The sequence below is a fragment of the Callithrix jacchus genome, chromosome 21 (genome assembly GCF_049354715.1).
Source record: "Callithrix jacchus isolate 240 chromosome 21, calJac240_pri, whole genome shotgun sequence".
Lineage (NCBI taxonomy): Eukaryota > Metazoa > Chordata > Mammalia > Primates > Cebidae > Callithrix > Callithrix jacchus.
This window is the reverse complement of record NC_133522.1, coordinates 37,708,859-37,730,459: the sequence shown is the minus strand read 5'-3', so window position 1 is coordinate 37,730,459 and position 21,601 is coordinate 37,708,859. Positions and strand designations below refer to the sequence as shown.

Here is a 21,601-nt window from a genome sequence, read left to right as displayed (position 1 = left end):
TTAAAGGATAACCTCCTGGCTCCATTTTTCTTGTACTTCTGGCTTCCAATTCAAGGACTTATTTCCTGGACCTGCTCCCCCAGAGTCCATGGGCCAGAGATGGGGGACCTAAAGGAAAGTTTCAAATGTGAGTTGGTTTTGTTTTTTTCTTTTTTCTTTTTTTTTTTTTTTTGAGATGGAGTTTCCCTGTTGTTACCCAGGCTGGAGTACAATGGCGCGATCTCGGCTCACCGGAACCTCCGCCTCCTGGGTTCAAAGCAATTCTCCTGCCTCAGCCTCCCTAGTAGCTGGGACAACAGGTGCCTAACACCATGCCCAGCTAATTTTTGTGTTTTTAGTAGAGATGGGGTTTCACCTTGTTGACCAGGATGGTCTCGATCTCTTGACCTCGTGATCTACCCGCCTCGGCCTCCCAAAGTGCTGGGATTACAGGCTTGAGCCACCGCGCCTGGCGGTTTTGTTTTTTTCTTTTAGGAGAGGGCAAAGATATATTTAAGGAGGGAAAGGTGGCTTTCTGTTCATTTCTTTTGACCCTCTCCTCTTTTTTTTTTTTTAAGATGAATTAAGATGAAGACTTGCTTTGCTGCCTAGGCTGGAGGGCAGTGGCACAATCTTAGCTCACTGCTACCTCCGCCTCCTAGGTTGAAGTGACTCTCCTGTCTCAGCCTCCCAAGTAGCTTGGATTACAGGCACATACCTGGCTTATTTATTTATTTATGCATTATTTATTTATTCATTTTTGCATTTTTAGTAGAGACGGAGTTTTACTATGTTGGTCAGGCTTGTCTCAAACCCCTGACCTCAGGTGATCTACCCACCTCAACTTCCCAATGTGCTGAAATTACAATCATGAGTCACCGTGCCCAGCCTCTTTTGACTCTCTTTTCTACCCTTAGAAGATTACTAGAAAGGCAGGCTTTTAGAGCTGCATTAGGAGTGAACAGAAATCTGTCACTTAATTGTGAGGTGCAGTGAAGCCAGGTTCCTGGCCTAGCCCACTCTGGAATAAGATGCCAGAGTCAGGAGGGGACACCAGTTCCATTGCTCTGCCCTGAATTGTCTCAGTCAGGTAATCATGGCTGTAAACCTGCCACCACTTCCTAGAGAGCCATTGTGTCTCCAGAGTATGAAGAAAAACATTAGTTTCTCATTAAAACATATGAGGGTAGGCCGGGCACGGTGGTTCACACTGATAATCCCAACACTTTGGAAGGTCAAGGTGGGTGGATCACCTGAGGTCAAGAGTTCACGACCAGCCTGGCCAACATAGTGAAACCCCGTCTCTACTAAAAATCGAAAAATTAGCCAGATGTGATGGCGGGTGCCTGTATTCCCAGCTAGCTACTTGGGAGGCTGAAGCAGGAGAATCATTTGAACCTGGGAGACAGAGGTAGCTGTGAGCCCAGACAGTACCATTGCACTCCAGCCTGGGCAACAAGAGGGAAACTCTGTCGAAAGGAAGGAAGGAAGGAAGGAAGGAAGGAAGGAAGGAGGGAGGGAGGGAGGGAGGGAGGGAGGGAGGGAGGGAAGGAAAGAAGGAAATAAATGTGCATTTACTAGCCATAGATGTCAGATTCCCCAGAGAGTACAAAAATCGATTGTTTTACTTTATAGAAGAACAGTTTTTAAGCAGAGAAATAAGGCTTTCAATAGGCTCCATGAATATATCAGCTGTTTGCTGAGGTCTGTCTGTAGCAAGTAGGAGAGGGACATCATCCTTGTTTCCCATGTGCTGTTATCATTATTCCTTGTTATTTGTAGGTGTGACCAGTGCACAGAATATAAAACACTTTCAAGAAGCCGCTGTGAGGTGACAGGTCTGGTCACTGAGTCCTCTCTGTAAATATGCAGATTTAGCCAGGCACGGTGGCTCACACCTGTAATCCCAGCACATTGGGAAGTTGAGGTGGGCATATCGCCTGAGGTCAGGGCTTTGAGACCAGCCTGGCCAACATGGTGAAACCCGTGTCTCTACTAGAACTACAAAAATCAGCCGGGCGTGGTGGCACACACCTGTAATCCCAGCTACTTGGGAGGCTGAGGAAGGAGAATCGCTTGAACCTAGGAGGTGGAGGTTGCAGTGAGCCGAGATCAGCCTAGGCAACAGAGAGATGCCTTGTCTCAAAAAAAAAAAAAGGAAAAAAAAAAGCATATTCATTCATTTTAGGTTTCTGAGGACATTGGTCAATCCTTGCAAAATTCCCAAGAAGCCAGCTGCATGATGGACGCTCATTTCCACTGCCTGGGGACTGATTTTATTGTCGTAATTAACAGTGAGGAACTTCATGCACGGTGTCCTCTTGTAGGCACGAATTTCTAACCGAAGAATGCCTTTCAGCTCTCGGCATTGTTCAACTGAATGTTGCTATGAGACTGCAGCTATTTATTCCTCTAAAGAACTCTAGTGTGGCTCTGGTGACAGAGTATATTTTTCATAGCTACGCAGTCTTTCTTCTCATTTAAAGAAATAAGAGACTCTTGCCATTTGTTTATCATCTATGAATATATTAGAATATTAGATGGGGGGTGGGTACCAGAGGTCTTGGGAGAGTAGAGGCCCTTTCAATTGTTTAATTTCTGTTTTATTCCGATGACGTGGTACAAAGTTGATTTGCCTTAAAGAATCAAAGATCATCAAGCTCTTACTGAATGTTCCAATAATGTGCTTAAATAGTTAAAAATAGATATGTTTTGGAATAATAATTAATGGGTTTGCAATAATAATAATACATGGATTTTAGAGTAAATAGGCTATAAATATTCTTGTCAGTCAATACCATCAATAGGCTATAAATGTTAACAATCAATATCCTGGCGTATACCTGTCTCACAATAGAGAGGCATGGTTTCACCTACCTATTTAGCTTTTCTTCTTTTTTCTTTTTTTCCCCCTTCTTTTTTTTTTTTTTTTTTTTAATAGAGTCTCTCTCTGTCACCCAGTGTGAAGTGCAGTGGCACAATCATGGCTCACTGCAACTTCTGCCTCCTAGGCTCAAGTGATTCTCATGCCTCAGCCTCTCAAGTAGCTGAATTACAGGTGCCCACCAGCACATCTGGCTAATTTTTGTATTTTTAGTAGAGATGGGGTTTTACCATATTGGCCAGGTTGGTCTCGGAACTCCTGACCTCAGGTGATCTGTCCACCTCAGGCCCCCAAAGTGCTGGGATTGCAGGTGTGAGGTGCTGCACCCTGCTGAAAACCCGGTTTTCCTTTGAGGATTTACCCCTCTCGGGGTGATAGGCAAAATTTACAACAACTGGAATGACTTGGGCATAGCCAGATTCAACCAGTCAGAATGGATCACTCAGCCTTCCTCGTCAGATATGCTTTTGAGGAGTCCGGAAATCAAAATATCCTGCCCTTCTTTATCCAAAGGGTGGATATGAACCAAGCCAGGCCTAACAGACTCTCTGTCCCCAGAATTCATATACTGATTAGTGACACAGGCAGGGCTGAAAACAATTGTCCCAAAGGTGTTGCCCTGGAAACACCAGCTTACTGGACACCTAATGCCCCGTTTCCTGTCCTTTGTGAGATGTTGTTCAGCTTGAATTGTTTTACTGTAAGTTACTGCCATATTCCTCTAATACATTTCATTTGTGTATTTCTTTTTTGTTTATGTTTCCTAGAATCTACTTCTGTTACAAACAAAGCAACAGAAATGAATGTGTCAGGTGTTTGCGGGAAGGGGGGCACCAGCCCTGCTTTCCTTGTGCTGTTGCTATTATTTGTTATTTGTAGGTGTGACCAGTACACAGAACATAAAGAAAAACTACACGCACTTGTAAGAAGCCTTTGTATTTTGGAAAATGGGATCTTAAAGCACATTTTCTGTAATGGGAACCCTGTTTGCCTCTCATTTTGTTACAGAATTATAGGAGTGTTCCTCTGGGAGGAAAAATGTCTTCAACAGAATAAGTAGGAAATAGATAAAAAATGAAAGTAAGAGGCACTGTTGGCTGGGCATGTGGCTCACACCTGTAATCCCAGCATTTTGGGAGACTGAGGCAGGTGGATCACCCGAGGTCAGGAGTTTGAGACCAGTCTGACCAACATGGAGAAACCCTGTCTCAACTAAAAAAATAAATAAATAAAAAATAGGCATGGTAGCGCATGCCTGTAATCCCAGCTACTCAGGAGGCTGAGGCAGGAGAATCTCATGAACCCGAGAGAGGGAGGTTTCGGTGAGCTAAGATCATGCCATTTCACTCCAGCCTGGGCAACAAAAGCAAAACTCCATCTTAAAAAAAGAAAGAGAGAGAGAGAGAAGGAAGGAAGGAAGGAGGGAAGAAGGAAGGAAGGAGGGAAGAAGGAAAGCAGGCAGGCAGTTGTGAGCTGATGGGCCTGTTTATGCACTGGTGTAACAAAAGGCTTGGACCAGAAACAGCAGAAGCGCCAAGCTTTCTGTGAGTTGCTAGCCCTATGATGACCAAAAAAAATTTTTGTTTGGCCAGGCACAGTGGCTCTTGCCTGTAATCCCAGCACTTTGGGAGGCTGAGGTGGGTGGATCATGACAAGGTCAGAAGTTCAAGACCAGCCTGGCCAATATGGCAAAACCCCGTCTCTAACTAAAAATGCAAAAACTAGCCAGGCGTGGTGGCACGTGCCTGTAGTCCCAGCTACTCGGGAGACTGAGGCAGGAGAATCGCTTGGGCCTGGAAGGTGGAGGTTGCAGTGAGCCAGGATCATGCCATTGCATTCCAGCCTGGGAGACAGAGCAAGAGTCTATCTCAAAAAAAGAAAAAGAGAAAAAAAAAATGTTTCTTCAACTCTAATGCGCGCACGAATCACTTGGAGGATCTCATGAAAATGCAGATTCTGAGCCAGTGCCTGTAATCCCAGCAACTCAAGAGGCTGAGGCGGGAGGATTGCTTGAGTCCAGGAGTTCGAGACCAGCCTGGGCAACAGAGCAAGACCCTGTCTCTAAAAAAAAAAATGTAGTCTGATTCCACATTTACAAACTCGTAGTAACGCTGATACTAGAGGCCCTAGGACCACACTTTGAGTAGCGAGACTGAAGGTCAGGATTTCTCTTCAGCCTCAATTTCCCAGGTACTCCACTCAGGGGGTCCAGACCACCTACCTCTGTCTAGACTAGAGCACATCTGTCATACCATGCCTAGCCAGCAGGTGTCATCAGAGTGCTCTGAGAGTCACACCAGATCAGATTTCTAAGGACACTTGATATGTTTCAAAACGATTCATGTATAGGGACTTTAAAAACCTCCCAAGTAAGGCCAGGCGCTGTGGCTCACGCCTGTAATCCCAGCACTTTGGAAGGCCGAGGTGGGGGTGGATCACGAGGTCAAGTGATCGAGACCATCCTGGTCAACAAGGTGAAACCTTGTCTCTACTAAAAATACAAAAATTAGCTGGGCATGGTGACGCGTGCCTGTAATCCCAGCTACTCAGGAGGCTGAGGCAGGAGAATTGCTTGAACCCAGATGGCGGAGGTTGCGGTGAGCCGAGATCGCACCATTGCACTCCAGTCTGGGTAACAACAGCAAAACTCCATCTCAAAAAAAAAAAAAAAAAAAGAAACGCTACAGCTCAATTTTTAGACAGCTTTCTCATGCATTATCTTATTGCTAGAAGAATCTTTGCTATAATTATTGTTCCCATTGCACAGATGAGAAAACAAAGGCAGAGCGGAGGATGTAGTGATTACCTCAGTGCTGCAAAGATAGCGATGAAATTCAACCTCGAGCTTCTACTTATAAGACTCTCCTTATCCTAGTGTTTATGGAGAAGGAAAAAGATGGCATTTGGGCTTTCTCTTGCAAAGAAAATTTATTCTTCGTACCTAGATTGAAAGTTAACTAATCTTTATAGGGAATAATGGTCTACACTTTAGAAGTTCCTGGCTTCCTGATCAAAGGTGCTGGGCTACTGATAGTTCTGAGCATAAATCCTCCCCAAATAAAATGATACACTTTGAATACAATGATCTGAGATGCAAGAGTTCTATAAACATTGTATTTATTCATAACAACCAAGGACTCCCTGTCCTACATATGCTATCAAAACCCCTTTAAAATTTTTCTGGGGAGGCTGGGCACAGTGTCTCAAGCCTGTAATCCCAGCACTTTAGGAGGCCAAGGCGGGAGGATAGTGAGGTCAAAAGATTGACATCATCCTGGTCAACATGGTGAGGCTCTACTAAAAATATAAACATTAGCTGGGCGTGGTGACATGTGCCTGTAATCTTGGCTACTCAGGAAGCTGAGGCAGAAGAATGGCTTGAACCTGGGAAGCAGAGGTTGCAGTGAGCCGAGATCGTGCCACCAAACTCTAGCCAGGCGACAGAGCAAGACTCGTCTCAAAACAAAAACAAAAACATACAAACAAAAAATTTTTTTGGCGGGGGGAAGTTAGAAATTCGTGAAGAGGGGCCGGGCGCGGTGACTCAAGCCTGTAATCCCAGCACTTTGGGAGGCCAAGGTGGGTGGATCACGAGGTCAAGAGATCGAGACCATCCTGGTCAACAAGGTGAAACACCATCTCTACTAAAAATATAAAAATTAGTTGGGCATGGTGGCGCGTGCCTGTAATCCCAGCGACTCAGGAGGCTGAGGCAGGAGAATTGCCTGAACCCAGGAGGCAGAGGTTGCGGTGAGCCGAGATCACGCCATTGCACTCCAGCCTGGGTAACAAGAGCGAAACTCTGTCTCAAAAAAAAAAAAAAAAAAAAAAAAAAAAAAATTCGTGAAGGGGTAACATTTTGAGTATATTTAGATTAAAACAGAGATTTCCGTGGTGCCTGGGTGGAGGGTGTTTAGGGGAGTTGCTATGTCATCTTTGAGAACCTCCTCCAGGTTTTGCAACCCCAGTAATCTCCTCCCAGGCCCACACTCATCATATCTGATCACCGTCACCATCAAGGCCAAGCAGAGGAGATTGGTGAGCACTCACTCTCAGGGCAGGAGGGGCTGCTGTGGGTGATTGCTAACGCCTCTTTGAGCTCCAGGGACCTTAAGATCTTTGACTTCAAACATTTTGCAAATGGGTTATATGGGGAACTGATATGGAGAATTGGGGGAAAATGTTGCTCTGGTAAAATGCATTTGAGAAGCGCTGGGTGAAATGAAGGCACACTCGTTTCTTGCCTCTCAGCGGGGCTTGCTGCAGCAGTTCATGTGTGTTTTTGAATCTTCAACGAAGGGATGGGGAAATGTGCCCCACTTCCCAGAGATGAGCTTAAGGAATCTTTTGTTTTTGGAATATCTGGACGTTACTCTGAAAATCCTGATCTAATTTGTTAGAGCCGGCTTCATGGGCATGTGACGGACATGGTCGCACAGGGCCCCAGTTGGTTTAATGCTGTGCTGCTGCTGCCTCCAGATTCCTAATACGTTTTGAACAAAGGGCTCCACAGTTTGATTTTGTATCGGGCCCTGCAAATTATGTAGTTGGCCTTGCCTATGGATACCCCAGAGGAGGAAATGGTGGTCCAGAGAAGAGAAGGGTCTTGAGATGGAGTTTTGCTCTTGTCACCCAGGCTGGAGTGCGGTGGTACGATCTCAGCTCACTGCACCCTCCGCTTCCTGCATTCAAGCGATTCGCCTGCCTCAGCGCCCCCAGTTTGGGATTACAGTCATCCGCCCACATCTGGCTAATTTTTGTATTCTTAGTAGAGACAAAGTTTCACCACATTGGCCAGGCTGGTCTCAAACTGCTGACCTTAGGTGATCTGCCTGTCTCAGCCTCCCAAAGTGCTGGGATTACAGGCATGAGCCATTATGGCCTTTTTTTTTGGGGGGGGGATGAAGTCTTGCTCTGTTGCCCAGGCTGGTGTGCAGTGGTGCAATCATGGCTCACTGCAACCTCCACCACCTGGGTTCAAATGATTCTCCTGCCTCAGCCTCCCCAAGTAGCTGGGGCTACTGGTGTGTGCCACCACATCTGGTTAATCTTTGTGTTTTTAGTAGAAATAGGGTGTCACCTCGTTGGCCGGGCTAGTCTTGAACTCCCGACCTCAGGTGATCCGGATGCATTGGCCTCCCAAAGTGCTGGGATTACAGGCGTGAGCCACCGTGCCTGGCCAAAAAGAATCTTGATCTAAACACTTCCCAGTCCTTCCCTGCCCCCCTCTTTTTTTTTTGAGATGGAGTTTCGCTGTTGTTACCCAGACTGGAGTGCAATGGCACGATCTCAGCTCACTGCAACCTCCGCCTTCTGGGTTCAAGCAATTCTCCTGCCTCAGCCTCCCAAGTAGCTGGGACTACAGACGCGCATCACCATGCCCAGCTAATTTTTTGTATTTTTTAGTAGAGAAGGGGTTTCATCTTGTTGACCAGGATGGTCTCGATCTCTTGACCTCGTGATCCACCTGCCTCGGCCTCCCAAAGTGCTGGGATTATAGGCGTGAGCCACTGCACCTGGCCAAGTCCTTTCCTCCTTTTCAGACTTAGCTTCCTGCCTTTGCCTCTGCTTGTTCTCTCCTCCCCGTCTTCTCCTGCATCCCTTCTTTCGGCTGCCATCTCTTTTTCTCATTTGCATTTTCTATTCTACTCTTCTCCCTTTTTATCCTTTCTCTTCCACCTCTGGACATAGGAGATTTTCCCCAGTCCAGTTTTATGTCACTAGAATAATGTTCTCCATGTTTCCTTGGCTCCCTTTTGGGCTTTTAATTATGAGAAGAGCCCGCATACTTTATCAAATGTTCACAGTTTAGAGGATGGTCATTTATATAAAACTGCTGCGGTAATACTGCTGGATGTTATGACTCTGCTCTGGGCATTGCTACATTCTCTAATTTGCATCTGGGCATTCAGGGAGGGAAGAATAGAACGCAGTAGAAAGCAGAGAAAGCGCATTTCAATGATAATGAAAGCAACACTTTCTGAGGCTAATAATCTCTTCTGTCTAAACTTATTAAATTCATGGTTTAGAGTGAAATGTTGCTGTTACTCTCTTCTTACAGTTAAAGGAAAGTGTCTGCTTAGTGCCCCTCAGCACATCAAGGGAAGAATCAGAGCTAAAGATGGTAACAGCATTGCTCACCTCTTTCTAGAAAGGATTTATCTATCATAAGAAGGCAAGCTTCTCTGCCTGGCTTTTAGGGTCCTCAGAGACCACCCAGCCTGTCCAACCCAGTCTCCATCTTTCTCCTTTACCTTCCATCTTTGTCAAGGTGAGTTTCTGTTTGTTTTGTTTGAGATGGAGTCTCGCTCTGTCACCCAGGCTGGAGTGCAGTGGTGTGATCTCGGCTCACTGTAACCTTCACTTCACGGGTTCAAGCGATTCTTCTGCCTCAGCCTCCCAAGTAGCTGGGATCACAGGTGCCCACCACCACACTCCACTAATTTTTGTATTTTTAGTAGAGATGGGGTTTCACTGTGTTGACCAGGCTGGTCTTGAACTCCTGACCTCATGCTCCGCCCACCTCAGCCTCTCAATTTTTTTTTTTTGAGACGGCGTCTTGCTCTGTCACCTACACTGGAGTGCAATGGCGAACTCTCAGCTCACTGTAACCTCTGCCTCTTGGGTTCAAGTGATTCTTCTGCCTCAGCCTCCTGAGTAGCTGGGACTACAAGTGTGCGCCACCATGCCCAGTGAATTTTTGTATGTTTAGCAGAGACAGGGTTTCACTGGATTGGCCAGGCCTGGTTTTTTGTTGTTGTTTTTTTTTAATTTTTTTTTGCCAGTGATATAAATGTAATTCAAACCGCTGTATGGAAAAAAAAAGAGATGTATTAGTTTCCCATATCTGGGCAGCATAAGTAAGGAACGGGAATGGCCTCAGGTAGAGTTGGGTTCAGGAAACCAAATTATCCCATTTGGACCTCTTTCCTGTCCCCTTCTTCTCTGTGATCCCTGCTGTCTTTTGGGAATGCCAGGCCACTCCCCACCAGGACAAAATTAACTGCTATCTTATTTATGTTCTGAAATCTCTGTTAAATCTAATTTTTCTAAAAATTATCTCTTTGAATCATGTGCCTGCTTCCCTCAATAGATTCCGAGTACTTTGACCACAGGGTATATATAGTTTTTCACCTTTGTATTTCTAGTACCTGGCGTGTAAGCAACTGTTCAATAAATGTTTATAAATTGGAATTGTAAACCCTAAAAATAGCAATAAAGGTCCAGGCTTTTGCTCTAAGTAAAAAAAATAAAAAAGAATTTTGATTTTGACAAAAGTATAACAAGAATTTCTGATAACTTACAACTATTGTCTGGCCAGATAGCTCCACATGGAGGCCAAGAGCATCCCTGATAGCTCTCAGCTGAGCTTTCTTCATGGCTTCTGCTCTAGAGAAATGTCATTCTCTCAAGAGTTCCACAGGAAAACTGGAGGAGCGATTCTGATTGGCCCAGCCAGGTTATGACTCATAGCTTTTGAGCCACACAGCGACCCATCACAGTGACCCAGAAAATGGCAAGCACTCTGATTGGCCTGGGAGAGTGGGCCACGTGCCCACTCATATGCTGCTGCTGGAAGAACTCCAGCTAATCCACACGGGAATGGGTTAATGGGTTCTCCTTGAGAAAGAGGGTTCCAAGCACTAGAAGAATGGGAGGAGATAAGTGTGAAGCAGACAAAACACTGACAACTCCAGGCAACTGTACCTTCTCTTGTTCCTCACCTCCTCCCCTCCTCCCACACGTGATACAGGAGTTAAGAATAAATTACTGGCCGGGCACCATGGCTCACGCCTGTAATCCCAGCACTTTGGGACGCCAAAGGGGGTGGATCACATGAGGTCAGGAGCTCAAGACCAGCCTGGCCAACACGGTGAAACCCTGTCTCTACAAAAATACAAAAATTAGCCAGGCATGCTGGTGAGTGCCTGTAATACCAGCTACTTGGGAGGCTGAGGTGGGAGAATCGCTTGAACCCAGGAAGTAGAGGTTGTAGCAAGCCGAGATCGTGCCACCACACTCCAGCCTGGGCAGTAGAGCAAGACTTCGTGTCAAAACAAAAAAAAAGAATTACAATAATGTCCAAGCTGTGCATTTTCAGTCAGGAATTATCTTGGGGTAATGAATGAGGGGAAAGAAAAGTCACTGATCTTTCAGATTTCCATCGGCTGGCCAGAGAAATTACCCAAGAATGAGAAGTAAATACAGAGGAAAATGCCTGGCTAGCTGTGGTTTACTAGGCTTTTCAGATACCAGCTTAGAATACTGAGGCTTGACCGATCATTTGCTGTAACAGAGCCTGGAATGTTGCTTCAGTTTTGAGAGGATAAAAGCAGCACTTGTTTTAGGGGGAGAAATTAACTGACATACTGAAAGGAATGAATAATGTAGCTATTGAAGGGCACCTATAGGTGGGAGCGGAGTCACAGCCATGGATTAATTCGGGACATGTGGAGGGTGGTGAGAAAGGGCTCCTTTCCCAAGCGGAGGAGGTCTCTGCCCTGAGGCTCCAGGTACTATGCTCCTGCACTCTGCCCTGGGCCCGTCTCTCTTTTGATCCCAGTCTTCATAACTGTTCGTTGTTCTCCTTTACTCACAGGCTTTTAAATGAAACCCTTGGAAATCTCAATAATGTATTTTACCCATTCTTTTATTTATTTATTTATTTGAGACGGAGTCTTGCTGTGTTGCACAGGCCGGAGTGCAATGGCATGATCTCGGCTCACTGCAACCTCTGCCTCCCGGGTTCAAGTGGTTCTCCTGCCTCAGCCTCCTGAGTAGCTGGGATTACAGGTGTGTACCACCACGTCTGGCTAATTTTTATATTTTTAGTAGAGACAGGGTTTCACCATGTTGGTCAGGATGGTCTAGAACTCCTGACCTCATGATCCGCCTGCCTTGGCCTCCCAAAGTGTTGGGATTACAGGCATGAGCCATTGAGCCCAGCCCCATTCTTTATTTTTTTAAAAAAGAAAAAAACCTCTGAGAAGAGAGGACACTTTTTCCATGATCCTTTGCTAACTAACTGAAGAATTTAATTCAATTCAACAGTTATTCAACTAAAAAAACTAGGCAGAAACCCAAGGGGAAGGGGTATCTATGTAGATCCAAATATTCAGCTATGGTGTGTTTATTATTCTTTTTATTTAATTTATTTGAGTCAGGGTTTTGCTCTGTCACCCACATGTGAGCGCAGTGGCGCGATCACAGCTCTCTGCAGCCTCAACTTCTGGGCTCCAGCCATCCTCCCACCTCAGCCCCCCAGGTAGCTGGGCCCACAGGCACACACCACCACATCTGGCTAATTTTTGTATTTTTGGTAGAGACAGGGTTTCACCACATTGCCCAGGCTGGTCTCCAACTCCCCAGGCTCAAGGGATTTGTCCACCTCGGCCTCCCAAAGTGCTGGGATTACAGGCTTGAGCCACCGCGCCCGGCGCATGTTTATTCTTTACAGCTCTGTTGCGCAGGCAGGAGTGCAGTGGTGTGATCTTCTACAGCATGTAGACGACACGGTGGATGTTGGGTATTTGTTATGGCTTGAATTGTGTCCCTTCAAATTTCATCTGTTGAAGCCCTAACCCCCAATTCCTCGGAATCTGGCTGCATTTGGAGATAAGCCTTTTAAAGAGGTGATTCAGTGAAAACGAGGCCAGGATGGTAGGCCCCAATCCAATCTGACTGGCGTCCTTGTAAGAGGAAGTTTGGATACAGAGAGACACCTGACCATGTGAGGACACAGCGAGAAGGCGGCTGTCTGCCAACCAAGAAGAGAGGCCTCAGGAGAAACCAAATCTGCTGGCACCTTGATCTTGAACTTTTAGTCTCCAGAACTGGGAGACAATGAATGTGTGTTGTTTAAGCCACGCCATCTACAGTATTCTGTTATGGCAGCCTGCAGGAAGTAATATAGTACTCAAAAAGTAAACTCAAACCTCAACAGAGTGAGACTCAGTCTCAAAAAAAAATAAATTAAAAGGCACACCTAGGGGCTGGGTGTGGTGGCTCACGCCTGTAATCCCAGCACTTTGGGAGGCTGAGGTGGGCAGATCACCTGAGGTCAGGAGTTCGAGACCAGTCTGACCAACATGGAGAAACCCTGTCTCTACTAAAAATACAAAGTTAGCTGGTTGTGGTGGCTCATGTCTGTAGTCCCAGCGTCTCGGGAGGCTGAGGCAGGAGAATGTCTTGAACCTGGGAGGTGGAGGTTGCGGTGAACCGATATCGCACCACTGCACTCCAGCCTGGGAAACGAGCAAAACTGTCTAAAAAAAAAAAAAAAGGCACACTAGGATTCTCTTCCTAGAGACCCCCCAAAAGTCTCCTGAAATCAACCTGTCCCTAATCTCATATCCACCCACCACATTCCCCAAACAAGAACAAACAAATCCCACTATCTCTTCTTTCGTTTCCCAGGCAGGCAGTTAGCCTTATTATCTAAGGACCCCGCTGTTGGGCACGATCATCAGGAGTGCGTGGCTGACATGGGAAACTGAAGCAAGCACCCACCCATCAGCCCCTGTGCAGCGCCGAACCGCCCACCCGGTTATATGTCAGTTATTGCTTCCCCCCGGACCCTTCTCTATCACCGTGTGTCTGCAGTGTGTCTCTATTTCTCCTTTCCTTCAGCCCCAGTCTGTTACACTGCACAAAGCAGGCAGTCTTAAATGTTTATTAAGTCAGCATGTGTCTCTAATCAGTGCACATTCTGTACCTTCTAGAAGGCTCGGGGCTGGCTGTGGTGGCTTTGTCATCCCAGCACTCTGGGAGACCGAGGTGGGAGGATCGCTTGAGCACAGGAGTTTGAGGCCAGTCTGGGCAACCTAATGAGACCTCCCTTTCTACAAAAAAAAAAAAAAAATTAAAAAATTAGCCAGGTTTGATGGCTTCTGCCTGTAGTCCCAGCTCCTCAGGAGGCTGACGTGGGAGGATCACTTGAGCCTGGGAAGTTGAGGCTGCAGTGAGCCGTGATTGTGCCACTGCACTCCAGCCTGGGTGACAGAGCGAGAACCTGTCTCAAATATAGATATAAAATGTAAAATGAAGGAGGCTCAGACAACAGCAGAGGCCTGTGGAGGAATGGGGTCCATAGTCATCCTGAAGACAGATCCAGAAACCGCTTCAGCATGTATCAGATGAGGGAGAAAGAGGAAGGTTAAGTGAAAGCTGCTTCCCATTCTTCCAGCTTGGGCAGTGCCTCGTTAGATGGTAAGGCTCAGAACTGCCTGCCTGGGAAACAAAAAGAGACATCAGTGGGATTTGTTTGTTTTTGTTTGGGGAATAAGGTGGGGTGGATATGATGAGATTAGGGACAGGTTGATTTCAGGAGACTTTTGGGGGCTCTAGGGAGATAATCCTAGTATGCCTTTTAATTTTTTTTTTTTTTTTTTTTGAGATTTAGTCTTACTCTGTCGCCCAGGCTGGAGTGCAATGGAGCAATCTCGGCTCGATGCAATCTCCAGCTTCTGGGTTCAAGTGTTCTCCTGCCTCAGTATCCTGAGTCACTGGGACCACAGGTGTCCATCACCATACCCTGCTAATTTTTCTATTTTTTATAGAGATAACATTTCACCATGTTGGCCAGGATGGTCTCGATCTCTTGACCTCGTGATCCACCGGCCTCGGCCTCCCAAAGTGCTGGGATTACAGGTGTGAGCCACTGCGCCCAGCCCAGAGTCTGCTTTTTAATCACCAGGCTCTTTGCCTTTAACTATTGCCTTTCTACGGAGAGGGAGAGAAGGAAAGAAGTGGGGGAGAGAGACTGAGAGAGAAAGGGTCATAACTCCATATGGATAGAAACTGAAGCTGTCACCTTACCCCAAGAAGGGAGGTGATTTCTGTGGCTCCACTGTCCCAGTTTTCCCGCCCGTCTCTCAGCCTAGTGATTGTTTTGCTGAGGCAGTGTGGCTACATTCCAGCCTTTTCCGTGCCATTCTGTTAGGCTAGGGGAGCGAGGACACTTCTAGGGAGTAGAGAATAAACGCATGGTCTGAGATAGGTGGAGCTGCAGGTGCATGTCCTGTGGGTTCCCTGCATTGTCCCTTGTCCCTTGTCCGGGAGGAGGTGGGAAAAGAGGCAGCTTCAACTCTCACCTCATGGGGCCGGCAGGAATATTGAACCTCGTGTGTCAGTGAAGAGAAAACCCATTAGGCCAAGATCTGCAGCATCATCGTAGAAGCCCACCCTCCTGCAGCAGTTGCGGTCTGTTTTAGGAGTAGCTTTTATTCTGTCCCACGCTGATGAGTTAATAATCAGATTGGTTTGTTTTTGGAGATGCACGGGTCCCTTCCCAGGGAAGTTCTTTCCTCTGAAAAGACATTTTGAGGATTTTTTTTTTTTGGTTGTTTGTTTGTCCCTTTGCCTTGGAGTTTCTGAAATATTCCATAGCGCTGTCCCTGCCAATTCTGCAGAAGTGTTGCTGTTGCTTAGAGCCTGTTCGCAGCCAAGTGGGAGAGTTTCTCCACAAACTGCCATTTCAGGGAAAACACAGAAAATAAAACGCAATAAAGCAAATTACAAAGAGGGGGCACTGCTTAGCTCTGTGAATGTAGTGTGGCCTGATTTGCCCGGCCCTGCCTCTCTGACCTTGGGTTTACTTGTATTGGTTCATACACTAGGTTGTGTATTGAGGCTGCCTTGGTCTCTTCTCCATAATTGAAGACTTATTGTTGCTAGGAAAATGTCCTGACTTCTTGATTTCTTTTCTAGGTCCTCTTTTACCCGACTCCCCAGATCTGTCCTCAGGTAAGAAAGCCTTGGTTAAGGGCCGGGCACGGTGGCTCAAGCCTGTAATCCCAGCACTTTGGGAGGCTGAGGCGGGTAGATCACGAGGGCAAGAGATTGAGACCATCCTGGTCAACATGGTGAAACCCTTTCTCAACTAAAAATACAAAAAATGAGCTGGGCATGGTGGCGTGTGCCTGTAATCCCAGCTACTCAGGAGACTGAGGCAGGAGAATTGCCTGAACCCAGGAGGCGGAGGCTGCGGTGAGTCGAGCTTGTGCCATTGCACTCCAGCCTGGGCAACAAGAGCAAAACTCCGTCTCAAAAAAAAAAAAAAGACTTGGTTAAATTAATTCCTTTACCAAGCCGTTTTGTTTCTTTGTTGTTTGTTTTGAGATGGAGTTTCGCTCTTGTTGCCCAGGCTGGAGTGCAGTGGTTGACCTCAACTCACTGCACCCTCTGCCTCCCAGGTTCAAGCGATTCTCCTGCGTCAGCCTCCTGAGTAGCTGGGATTATAGTCATGAGCCATCACGCCTGCTAATCCTGTATTTTTAGTACAGACGGGGTTTCTCCATGTTGGTCAGGCTGGTCTTCAACTCTTGACCTCAGGTGATCCACCTGCCTTGGCCTCCCAAAGTGCTGGGATTACAGGCGTGAGCCACTGCACCTGGCCAGTTGTTTTAAATATTGTTATTTTCTTCTTTTTTCTTTATTTTATTTTATTTTAAGACGGGGTTTCACCACGTTGGTCAGGCTGGTCATGAACTCCCAACCTCAGGTGATCCGCCTGCCTTGGCCTCCAAAGTGCTTGGATTACAGGCGCGAATATTGTTATTTTCTTTGAAAATGCATATGCCGGGCGCGGTGGCTCAAGCCTGTAATCCTAGCACTTTAGGAGGCCGAGGCAGGATCACGAGGTCAAGAGGTCGAGACCATCCTGGTCAACATGGTGAAACCCCGTCTCTACTAAAAATACAAAAAATTAGCTGGGCATGGTGGCGCGTGCCTGTAATCCCAGCTACTCAGGAGGCTGAGGCAGGAGAATTGCCTGAACCCAGGAGGCGGAGGTTGCAGTGAGCTGAGATTGCGCCATTGCAGTCCAGCCTGGGTAACAAGAGCAAAAACTCCATCTCAAAAAAAAAAAAAAAAAAAAGAAAATGCATAACATTTTCAAAGAAGTGATAATGTGGCGGGGCGTGGTGGCTAAGGCCTATAATCCCAGCACTTTGGGAGGTCGAGGAGGGCAGATCACTTGAGGTCAGCAGTTTGAGACTAGCCTGGCTAACACAGTAAAACCCTATCCCTACAAAAAAAATACAAAAAAATTAGCCGGGCATGATGGTACGAGCCTGTAGTTCCAGCTACTTGGGAGGCTGAGGCAGGAGAATTGCTTGAACCCAGGAGGCAGAAGTTGCAGTAAGTTGAGGTCCGCCACTGCACTCCAGCCTGGGTGACAGAGCGAGACCCTGTCTCTAAATAAATAAACCCCAAAGAAGTGATGATGTGTTTCTCAAACTTTATACACAGATGAATCACCTGAGCATTTTGTTAAGATGTAGATTTGAATTCAGTGTCTGGTGCCGGGTGCGGTGGCTCACGCCTGTAATCCCAGCACTTTGGGAGGCCAAGGCAGGATCACGAGGTCAAGAGGTCGAGACCATCCTGGTCAACATGGTGAAACCCCGTCTCTACTAAAAATACAAAAAAATTAGCTGGGCATGGTGGCGTGTGCCTGTAATTCCAGCTACTCAGGAGGCTGAGGCAGGAGAATTGCCTCAACCCAGGAGGCAGAGGTTGCAGTGAGCCGAGATCACGCCATGGCACTCCAGCCTGGGTAACAAGAGCGAAACTGTCTCAAAAAAAAAAAAAAAGAAAGAAAAAGAATTCAGTGTCTTGCATGGTGTCTGAGATTGTGTTTCTGACACCAGGTGATGTCATTGCTACGGGTCTGAAGACCACCCTTTGAGTAGTAAGTCTGCAGAGGAATATTGAATGGTTATGGGAAAAACTATTGGGATGTGTTAGGGTTCTGCAAACAGAACCAGTGGAAGACATACACACACACACACACACACACACACACACCCCATGTCAATCAAAGTTAAGGTGGAAATAATTTAATAAAGGCTTCTTGGAAGTCAAAGGTGAAGACTGATGATGGGGAAAGACACATCAGCAAAGTTAACAAAGTTCTGGAATCTGTTACAAGTTGTTTAGGAGAAGAGAGGAAGACTCCTCATATCTGAGTTGTGCTTTTTCATTAGAGGGTGCAAGAACTGGCTACAGATTGCAACAGATAGGCTAAAATGTCCACCTGAAAGACAGTCAGTGAAACGTAATGACTCAGAAAGAAATCAGCATACTTTTCAGTGTCCGTGGGTTATGCGCCAATCAGTACATCAGCAACCTGAGGAACTCACAAGGTTCCTTACCCAGGGACAAGGTCGCCATGCATCACAAGACCTTCCTACAGAAGGTTAATTTGGCTGCCTGTTTACTTTTTTTTTTTGAGATGGAGCCTCACTCTGTCACCCAGGCTGGAGTGCAGTGGCACGATCTAGGCTCACTGCAACCTCCGCCTCCCAGGTTCAAGCGATTCTCCTGCCTCAGCCTCCTGAGTAGCTGGGATTACAGTCATGAGCCACCACGCCTGCTAATCTTGTATTTTTAGTACAGACGGGGTTTCTCCATGTTGGCCAGGCTGGTCTCAAACTCCTGACCTCGTGATCCATCCGTCTTGGCCTCCCAAAGTATTGGGATTACAGGCATGAGCCACTGTCCCCGGCCTATTTTTTTTTTTTTTTTTTTTTGAGATGGAATCTCGATCTGTCACTCAGGCTGGAGTGCAGTGGTGCAATCTTGTCTCATTACAACCTCTGCCTCCCAGGTTCAAGAGATTCTCCTGCCTCAGACTCCTGAGTAGATGTGAATATGGTGTGTGCCACTATGCCTGGCTAATTTTATTTTTTAAAATTTACCCAGCCTCCTGCAGGTGTAATTTTTTTTATTTTTAGTAGAAATGGGATTTTGCCATGTTGGTGAGGCTGGTCTTGAATTCCTGACCTCAGGTGATCCACCTGCTGCGGACTTCCAAAGTGCTGGGATTACAGGTGTGAGCTATTGTGCCCAGCCCAAGATCTATTTTTTTTAATAAGCTGCCTCCTGTCCTTTCTTCAAAGGGGGCACCCACAAATAGATGACACAAAAGAAAATAATTAAGTGCCAAACTTCTTGTAGAATGCAGGCTAAAAACTTCATTCATTTAATAGATGTTTATTGAGCACGTACTATGTGCCAGTCACTGTTTGAGACACTTGAATATAGCAGTGAATTAAACAGGCCAAAGTCTAGCCCTCAGGGAGCATCTGTTAGAGGGAAAGACCAGCTCAGGAACACAGGGGAGGCAGGGCTGTCCAGAGCGCATGTGCGGGCTCATCTCAGTGGTGTTTTCGTACTGGGGAGGACCATTTGTTGTGACTCAGCTATGACTGTGTGCAGTCAGCCTTTCAATAAGCATTGAGGAAGAAAATGTTGACTCTTAGTTGCAGCTAGGGTCATGTACTAGAAATGTAACTTCTGCTCATCCACCTGCCCTAAACCTTGATTCTGCCTTTGACCACTCCATTTTTCCCCCTAATGCCAATTCCATGTTCTCTTTAGATGTCAACAATGCCCTCAGGAGACAAGGTGTCAGAATACTCGGCCAGATGGCATTTGTCTGTATTTTAATCAAAATGCCCCATCCTCTGGCAGTGTGAAGCAGCAATGTCCTGTGTAGGGTGGAGACAAGAAACAGCATAGAAGCCCGCAGCAGCTTTTTAGGTTTGCAAGGTCAGGAAAGGTACCCAAAGGCTGGATTGGCTTAATTCTGTCAGCCTCAGTGGCAGTGCCATGATCGTGGGAACAACGCCTCCCATAGTCAGCGGCGAGCAGATTCCAGGAGCCAAAGCACTGCCATGTTGAGGTAAGGGGGGTTCAGGGAGAACATGAACGAGAGAAGGAGCCTGAACAGTGGTTTCCATGCATCCATCTCCCCTGTGGGCAGTGGGTATTTCTCTTGCATCATCTCATCAGGTTTTCCTCTCCTTTTCTTTTTTGTTGAGACAGTCTCACCCTGTTGCCCAGGTTGGAGTGCATTGGCTGGATTTCGGCTCACTCTAACCTCTGCCTTCCAGGTTCGAGCAATTCTCCTGCCTCAGCCTCCCAAGTAGCTGAGTCTACAGGTGTACGCCGCCACACCCAGCTAATGGTATTTTTAGTAGAGATGGGATTTCACCGTGTTGCCCAGGCTGCTCTTGAACTCCTGAGCTCAGGCAATCCGCCTGTCTCGGCCTCCCAAAGGGCTAGGATTACAGGAGTGAGGCACTGTGCCTAGCCAGCACACTGTTAATATTAACACATTCATCCTCATACCAACTCTATGTGGCATGAGGTACTGTTATCTCACTTATTTAAATGGGGAAACTGAGGTACAGAAGTCTGAAGTAACTTGCCCCAGATTAGAGCTGGAAAGCAACCAGGCTTGAAACTAGCAGCCTGGCTCCAGGGTCTGCTCTTTTCAGGATGGCCAGATGTACTTTTTTTTTTTTTGAGTCAGAGTATTGCTCTTTCACCAGGCTGGAGTGTAGTGGTGAGATCTCAGCTCACTACAACCTCCGCCTCCCGTCTTCAAGCAATTCTCCTGCCTCAGCCTCGTGCGTAGCTGGGACTACAGGTGCCCACCACCATGCCCAGCTAATTTTTGTATTTTAGTAGAGACGGGGTTTCACTATGTTGGCCAAGATGGTCTCAATCTCTTGACCCCATGATCTGCTCACCTCGGCCTCCCAAAGTGTTGGGATTACAGGCATGAGCCACCATGCCCGGCTGGCCAGAGTACTTCTAAACATCCTTAGAGAAAAACTACTCATTTTCAAATATATATATTTCCCTTAGATGGTGGCTTGGAAAGGTTCAAGAAATGGCTTTGTCCTGGGATGAAAAGCTACATAAGGGGGCCGGACACAGTGGCTCACGCCTGTAATCCCAGCATTTTGGGAGGCCAAGCTGGGTGGATCATGAGGTCAAGAGATGGAGACCATCTTGGCCAACATGGTGAAACCCCATCTCTACTAAAAATACAAAAATTAGCCAGGCATGGTGGCGCATGCCTGCAATCCCAGCTGCTGGGGAGGCTGAGGCAGAGGAATCACTTTAACTCAAGAGGCAGAGGTTGCAGTGAGCTGAGCTCACACCACTGCACTCCAGCCTGGGTGATAAGAGTGAAACTCCGTGCCCCACCCCTACCACGCAAAAAAAGAAAAAAGAAAAGCTTTACAAGGGAATGATTCTCCATTCCAAGCTGTTGGCTGACACGAAGCTGATTTTGGAAGGAGTGTCTTTAGAAAATCTCTCAAACTTGACTGAAAAACCTCCCTGTAACACCCATCATGGAACCTGGGGGACGCATCCCTTCCTGAGCCACCATGCTACCCATTCTTCTCGAAGTGATGTTTTAGAAGCACTTCAAATCCTTAAAGCTCTTCCCTATAATTACAGCTCCTCCAAAATTCATTGATTCCATATTTTTTTCTGTGTCCCAAATGTGCCAAACACTGTGCTAGGACTGGGATCCAGCAGTGAAGACAGAGAAGATTCCAGCTTCCATGGAGTGCTTCAGTGCAACAGCAAGTTCAGCCCCGAGGCATACAAGCTGTGAGGGAAGGACCGGGCGTGGAAGCACTGGAAGTGGAGACGTGGGCCTCTAGCCTTGACAGGGTACAGGAGGCTTCCGGGGGTCTGTATGAGCAGGTGCTACACAGTAGTTCAGCAACGCCTACTGCATGGGTGCCTTGGCGGACAAGCTGGGATCTTAAGAAGGGTAGGAATTAGTTAAGTGAAGGGAGAATCTGGGGGTGGACGTGTTCTGGGGAAAGAAAAGAGACCCAGAGTTGAGAGCGCACATGAGATTTTTCTGCTTAGAATGATCATTCTGCAAAGTGGAAAGCAGATTTCAGGGGGTGAGGCCTGGGACAG

At 46.8% G+C, this 21,601-nt stretch overlaps 1 pseudogene; it reads right to left on the bottom strand.

Annotated features, from left to right (window-relative positions):
* LOC100407167 (glyceraldehyde-3-phosphate dehydrogenase pseudogene) overlaps window positions 1–9,124 on the bottom strand; it is a 39,766-nt pseudogene extending 30,642 nt beyond the window's left edge.
* Window positions 9,125–21,601: the final 12,477 nt, after the last annotated feature.